General features: G+C 29.8%; 1 long non-coding RNA gene across 1 annotated transcript; it reads right to left on the bottom strand.

Annotated features, from left to right (window-relative positions):
* Positions 1-1,720: 1,720 nt before the first annotated feature.
* On the bottom strand, positions 1,721-2,801 carry LOC145125694 (uncharacterized). The gene is made up of 3 exons (XR_013716109.1): positions 2,700-2,801; positions 2,331-2,537; positions 1,721-2,221 (listed from the first exon to the last, which is right to left on the bottom strand). It is a non-coding gene; the product is annotated as an uncharacterized LOC145125694 (long non-coding RNA).
* Positions 2,802-6,686: the final 3,885 nt, after the last annotated feature.

A 6,686-nucleotide genomic window follows, 5' to 3' on the forward strand; every position in this document is an offset into this window, starting at 1 on the left:
AAGACATTTAAAATAGGAGAAAAGAGAATTCAAGTTAGTTGATTTTAATCCTTAATTATTAAGCCACATTTTAAATTAACGATAGGATCCATATTTTCGATTCGAACTTTGAAAACTGATGTCGTAGTCAAATTCGAATCTATTTTAGGTAGGTAAGACTTTTACCAATTCCAATCTTATGAAACTTCTAGATCTTTTGAGATTCACTGAATCGTATCAATGACATGTTTAATCTCGAATCATGCTCTCACTTTTGTGACTGGGATGCAGACGATCATAAACAAGATGTGAATAATCATGTAAACCGGTTCGACAACATCGTTGTCATTTATCATCTCACATTGATGTGCTCGTCAATCACACATGCCCATCAACAATGATAATTTTCGAGATGCCCATCAAATCTCTTTATAGTCCCTATTAGTGTATCGGTTAACCACACACACTCCACTAACAACATATAAAGCATGATGTGTATTTTCATGGATTAGCATACCTTTCACATTTTTTATAAAGTAACTAAGAGTTGGATTTTTAAAAATGGTTTAGTTACTTTATGTCATTATACTTATTAGTGAGATTATGTCCTATCAAATCTGTTCAACTAACGACCCTCCACCATACAATAGAGCGGTGAGTAAGAGTGGATACCCTATTCTTACAAATCAATTTAAAACCAGCCCAATTTCTAATTTATAGCCACCCTATTTCTACAAAACTTTTCACAAACAACCCTAGTTTTGCAAAAAAATAAAAAATAAATAAATAAATAAAATATATAAATAAATAAAATTACGATCATGAAGTTGACTGGATTTGATGTTTTCTGACGGGTGTTTAGATGAACTTGAAGTCTGTAACTTTTGAATGTGGGATTCATGTTGGTCGGTGATGTTATTTAAGTCAACTTAAGGACGAGTGTTGAAGAAAAAGCATTTTAGCAGGTAGGAGGATTTGGTTTAGGGTATAAGTTTCTAACCCATATTTAGATTTCAAAACAAGGGCATATACAAACTTGGTGGAATGATTTTCCTACCCTACGGGCTCCTTAGAAGACTTTTTGGGGGTAAACTCTACTGTAAAAGTTGGATGTAGGTCTTTAAACACCTTAGAAGCAAAATCAAGACCATTCTTATGGACTATATGGAAATATAGGAACGACCTGATCTTCACACCAATACTATGGACAAGAGTCTGTTAGCTTTAGCCTATGATGTCAAGGCTTTTACCTTTTTATGGATTAAGAATAGAGCGAAATCGGGTAGAAATTTGATTTGGAACTCTTGGGTTGAAAACCCATTGTATTGTACCATGTAATTCCAACTTCTTGTTGTTTTTAATTGAAGTCTAGCATTTAAAAAAAAGATTTCAGAACAAGGGATTAGTTTTAAGTACATTAACATCAATTCAACATGTGAAACAACATTCAACATCCATTTGCATATATCAAAAATACTGTTGGATTTGAAGGTTTATGTATATGACAAATTAACATATAGGTTATGAAGAAGATGATTGTAGTAACTTGAACTCATATTAGATGTTCCAAGGCTGACCCGTATGTTTATTTTTCTTTATATGGTTACATGTATGTAAGTATAAATAGGAATCCTCATCAAATACTCCAAAAGAAAAGGATCTGTACCTAAGAAATGATTATTACGTAAACTAAAAAAATCAACACAAGAAATTGAAACCAAATAAATTTATGGTGGAAGTATTAGCAAAGAAGAAAGATTGGAATATTCATTATTTATAAGCTTCAAGGGGTACATGAAAAAACGAAATGCACATGCACAACAAAGGTGCTTATTCTACTTGTAACTTCGTGTGCGACCTTATTTTTATAGTCTCACATCGAAGAAACAAGATACGATATTAAAACATATAAAATACATATAAGTACCACATTTAGAATACATTTAACATTTGTTTCCATGCATCAAACACAACATGCATGCATGCATGCTGCTGTATATATATCATCTTACGGCTGAAGAATAACACCCAAAGAGTCCAAGTAATCCCCGTACTTTGCATAGAACCCCGAAAACTTACCGCTTGAGACCCCAAGCGAAAAGTCAGTCCCCGGGTTTGTGCCGTATGGCCCATAAGTTCTTAAGTTGGTCTGGAAAGTCAGTGATGTAACCAAGGTGATGCCAGCATATGATCCAACACGTCCACTAATTGTGATGAGGTACTCGTTTTCATTGAAGGTGATCTGGAACCGAAATATAAACATGATGACTGCTATATTATAAAATAAGAGCCTAACTACGATATGTAACTTCGATGTGCATGTATACGTGGCAGATGAATTCAAAGCTTACCTTATGAAACGAGCCACCGGCCTCGCTACCGAATGTTTCAGAATGGTCTGTGCCAGATTGATCCTTGTAAGTGAAGCGGATGAAATCTATAGCTTCTCCACTCCTAATATCTATCTTGGTAAGACGAGCACCATCAGGTATTATGAATTCCCCCGATTCGGTTCCAGCCTTACCTCCCCAAGGTGCGATCCATACGGTCCTGCCTGCCTGCATACACACACACACACATATATATATATATATATATATATATATATATATATAATATTACTAAAAGAGTTGAAAGAATTTTAGCATTGACGAAAGATGTAAGCCTTATAATCCTATATAAACGTGACATTCACAAATATATATGGTGAAAGAGTATACCATTAGTGTATTTTGATCTAGGAAATTTTCCTTCTTGTGGAACTAAGTTGTACATCTAGCCTATTACGTCCTCATTATATATAGACACTCGCTCTATGTTGTATAGTTCAAATGAAGTGACATGCATACCATGACCAGACTATATTTCACGTGATCCACATTAGCTAGAGATGGTTGTTAGAAATAAATAACATTGCATCATATAAATGACGTTTTATATAAGCTACAAAGAAAAAAAAACAATTTTTTTTATAAAAACCGTAGGTTACTAAGAAACCTACACTGCACAAGTATTTAATGCACGTTTTGTGCATTGAACGTTTGTACACCGTAGGTTTGTTAAGAACCTATGGCTTTTTTTTCGTTTTATTCAAAAAAAAATGCATCTAATAATTATCCTATTAAACAAGAAAAACAAAAAAAAAACTTCAATATTTGGAGATGCACATTGTTGTTCTTTAGATGCTCTATTAAGATAGATTTTCAAACTTCACATACAAATTGAAAAAGAAAAAAAAAACAATTTTATATATTCTGAGCCAACGAGCCTTGAAACAATAGCCGGCCCACAGAAGAGTTGCCTAGATATCCCAAACCGTAGTCAACTTTTTGTTGACCGTAGTCAACTTCCCGTTGACCGTAAGTTCCTTAATGACTTACGGTTTTGGTGCTAAATTTTAGATAATTGCTATTTTTTGGTTAAAAATAAAAAATATAATCAGAAGATTTGGCTAGTTTTTGTATTTTTTTTTTCATTGTATATTTTCTATGCAATAATTACAAAATCGTTACAAGGAGACAAGAGACAACAATAAATTTAGTACCTAATATTAATATTTGAGAAACAAGTGTCAACTTATCATACGTGATTTTTCTAATGCAGTAATTAGAAGTAGACATCAAACAATAAATACTACCTAACGTTGATATTTGATAAACAAGTGTTCACACTGTTGTATCTTTGCTTCTCGTTTCCATCATCTTTTTAGGCATTGGTTATACTACCTGAACAACCAGACGTTACGACACAAAATAAAATTAAGGTTAAAATATTAATCGATATTTATTGTAAAAAATAACATTTAACGCTATTAACTATGAGAATTATTTTTATACTAAAATAAAAACTTTATACAAATTAGATATTAAGTGATGCCATATGATAAAAGAGATATCTATTGTTAAAATACTGAAAGTGGAAGTTTAAAGTATTTATATTAACGAAATATAGTATATACGAATGTGTTAAAGATCTATGATTTAAAAACTATTGATTTAAGGGCTAATGTCATAAAAACCTTCAAGTTTCAGGGTTTTGTCGGTTTTGCCCAAACTTGAATTTTATGTCCGTTTTTACCCTAACATTTTCGAAAAAATGTTCGGTTTTACCCTTTTACCGGTGATAATAGGTTACCACTATATTAACTTCGCGAAAAACCCTTAAGTTTACAGTTTTTTTACGTTTTTACCCTTAAGTTTATAATTTTTTTTTACACTTTTTACATATTCAAGCAGAAAAATCATATGAATATATATATTATGAAAAAAAATATACTTAGGGTAAAAGTGTAAAAAAAATTATAAACTTAAGGGTAAAAACGCAAAAAATTGTAAACTTAAGGGTTTTTTTGCGAATTTAATATACTGGTTACCTGGAAAACCTGTTATCACCGGTAAAAGGGTAAAACCGAACATTTTTTCGAAAATGTTTGGGTAAAAACGGACATAAATTTCAACTTTAGGCAAAACCGACAAAACCCTGAAAACTTGATGGTTTTTATGACATTAACCCTTGATTTAATCATTTCAGTTTTGATAATGTTGGGTTTTTTAAACAATTATTTTTAAGGCAATCTAATTTCTAATTTTATATACTGTTTAATTAAAGTTCAATTTTGATTTAATTTTTTCTTTAATTATTCATGTTAATATTTAAGTTAAAGTCTATCTTATAAAAAAGTATTTATTTTACAAAAAATATCTCAAGATATTTTAGTAGTTTATTTGAAATTTAAGGGTTAGGTTCATATGAGACGGCCTAATTTTGTGAGACCGTGAGACGTACTCCTAGTCAATCATTTAATAGATAAAAAAACATTTTTACAATGCAAAATAATTGAAAATTTTCGAAAATTTATTTTTCAAATATTATTTTCGAAATTTATATTTTCCAAAAAAAATACCAAAAAAAATAAAAATAAAAATAAAAAATACATTTTTTACACATTCTAAGAATATTAGAATATTCTACATATCTAACAAATCTAGTAGAATATTCTAACATTCTAAAAATCACATTAGAATATTTACAGTGTAATATTTTATTAGAATATTTCACGTATTTTTCAAAAAAAAAACGGTAATTTTTTTAGTTATTTTTTATTTTTTTTAGGTAACTAAAGTTCTGAAAATAATAATTAAAAAAAGAATTAGGATTTTTCCTTTTATTTTGCATTTTAAAATTATTTTTAAATTTGGTCTAACGGTCTCACAAAATTAGCATTGTCTCAAATGAACTTTAACCTATATATATATATATATATATATATATATATATATATATATATATATATATATATATATATATATATATATATATATATATATATATATATAGGGAAGGGTTATATGGAAAACAAAAAACCTTAAGAAAACGCTAAAAATCATAAAAATGCATAAAAAATACTTAGAGATTACAAATCTTTTTTTTTTTTGACTTTATATTCTTAAAAATCATAGCTTTTTTTATAAATTCGCTGAAAAAAAAATTTTAAAATCATTTTTTTATTTTTCATTTTTTATTATTTTTTTGGTTTTTTTTTCAAAAAACATTTCAACTAATTTATATAAAAATGTGCGGTTTTAAAGAATATAAATTAAAAAAAAAGATTTGTGATCTCTAAGTATTTTTTATGCATTTTTATGATTTTTAGGGTTTTTTTAAGGTTTTTTGTTTTCCATAGAACCTAAGTATTTTTTTATGCATTTTTATGATTTTTATGATTTTTAGACTTTTACTTGTATATGATGTTTAAATGAAACAGTTAAAAGAATCCATAAAAAAAAAGGTATCTATCTAGAGTGACAATCTTGGAAGTAGATTGTGATACAATGAAAACGAAGATCGTATGTGGCTAATTTACATTGATTTCTATATTATATAATAAAAAAAGTGTTTATGATGTGAAATTTGTCTTTGAAAACTTCATATTCTGCAAAATGGGAGGGATATAATTTGGCCACATGATCCTAGAACAGGATGGAGTTACTGCATCACAATCCCAACATGGGTTGTCCTTCCAAAATCTGGAGACTCAGATCCTGTTGTGGTACTTACTGTCACACCCCGAAACCGAAGGCGGAAACGTTCCGGGGCAGAGGACGTCATGCGTAGTATCACAACAGTTGTATCATAGTAAGCATAGTAAACACAACCATTACATTATAATAAGAATATTTACATTGTTCAAAAACATGGTTTATACATGTCAGTATATATAGCAAAAGTAAAAGATGTGACTTCAGGATGTTCCATCTTCTCCAAAAGTTGGCAAAAGTACCTGCCTATTGATGCCCTGAGAATACAAGCAGTTTTAAAATATCAGCATAAAGCTGGTGAGTTCATAAGCGGTTAATTCTGGTGAAATGAATGTTTCCTTGATTCTTTGAAAAGTTGTTTCCCAAGAAAAATCTCATATTTTCTTATCAAAGAGTTTTGATTATCCATTAGTTACACATTAAACAGACTATTTATGAAAGATTAAGTTATTCCAGAAAATCTCATATTTTCTTAAGGGTTGATAGTTGATTATCCATACGCGAGTATCTACCATACTCGGACAACAGTTTTCTTTTCGAAGCTCTGGTTACACCCAAAGGAGTATATTAGCCGTATTTTCGAAGCTCTGGTTACACCCAGAGGAGTATATTGGAAAAGTAAATTCTCGTTACCTAAGTTGTGAGTGCCATTACCGTACTTTGACTGGA

This window comes from Lactuca virosa, chromosome 7 (genome assembly GCF_052849685.1).
Source record: "Lactuca virosa cultivar CGN04683 chromosome 7, Lactuca_virosa_CGN04683_v6, whole genome shotgun sequence".
Lineage (NCBI taxonomy): Eukaryota > Viridiplantae > Streptophyta > Magnoliopsida > Asterales > Asteraceae > Lactuca > Lactuca virosa.